The sequence below is a fragment of the Thamnophis sirtalis genome, unplaced genomic scaffold, assembly GCF_051295495.1.
Source record: "Thamnophis sirtalis isolate CommonGarterSnake01/CBP01778 unplaced genomic scaffold, rThaSir2_p1.2 scaffold_4, whole genome shotgun sequence".
NCBI lineage: Eukaryota > Metazoa > Chordata > Lepidosauria > Squamata > Natricidae > Thamnophis > Thamnophis sirtalis.
In genome coordinates this window covers 142,413,029-142,414,064 of record NW_028261384.1, presented here as the reverse complement: position 1 = coordinate 142,414,064, position 1,036 = coordinate 142,413,029, and positions in this window count along the sequence as shown.

The window sequence follows — 1,036 nt, the reverse complement described above, 5'->3', positions numbered from 1 at the left end:
TGCAACAAGCCAGCATCAGTTGCTACGGAGACAACAGGAGATAACAAAGAAGATTCAATAAAACCAAGGCATAAAAATAAAAGATAAAAGAACTTAGAAATAGGTGGATTTCCTTAAGCGAGGCAACCCAGGGAGCTCTCGGCTGCTGTCGTTCCAGAGATACAGCTGGTCCTCGACTTACGACCAACGGAGCCCCCACATTTCCGTCGCTAAGCGAGGCAGTTGTGAAGAGGGCTGTGTCCTGTTTTACGGCGTTTCTTGCCAGAGATACAAAGGGAATGGCTACAGTGACATGGTTGTTAAGTGATGCCTTTGCTTGTCAGAAGGTCGCAAAAGGGGATCACGTAACATTCGGGACACAACGACCATCATAAATACGAATCGGTTGCTGAGCGTCTGAATTTGGGTCACGTGGGGAAAAATGGTCAGAAGTCAGAAAGTCCAGATGAAAAAGCATCTTTGGGGTGATCCGAAGTTACTTTTTTCAGTGCTGTGGTCATTTTGGTCACTAAGCGAACTGTCGTAAGTTGAGGACCGCCTGTATTGCCTTGCCAGATTCTTCATGCTTTCAGCAAAGAGCTTCCAATGTCCTCAAAAAGTTCTTTAAAAAGGTTTAGAGATGATTCTGCCCCCGAAAGGAGCTCAAAATGGAGCGGTTCAGGACAGCGACCACAGGAAACGCTTAATGACCATTTGTTATGATCTCACCAAAACCTTCCTGAAATTGACCAGTTTTCAATCCCGTTGGGAAAACCACCCATGCGCTCTGTAAATTAGACCCTTTGAGATACCTGGTCTGAGAAAGACCGGCCCCCCCAGGGATTAATTTGAGGAAGGGGTGCCAAAGAGCTCTTGCTCTGTTGGGCCCTGGGAATTAAAGGGTGGTGGGTAGAAGGCTGGACTAGAGGACCTCCAAGGTCCCTTCCCGACTCTGTTCTTCTGTTATGGGTGCTCCAACAGTGGAGGTTCTCAAGAAGGGAACTGGGCAATCATTTGTCTGAAAGGGTACGGGGGTCTCCTTCTCCTGGAGGGGGCT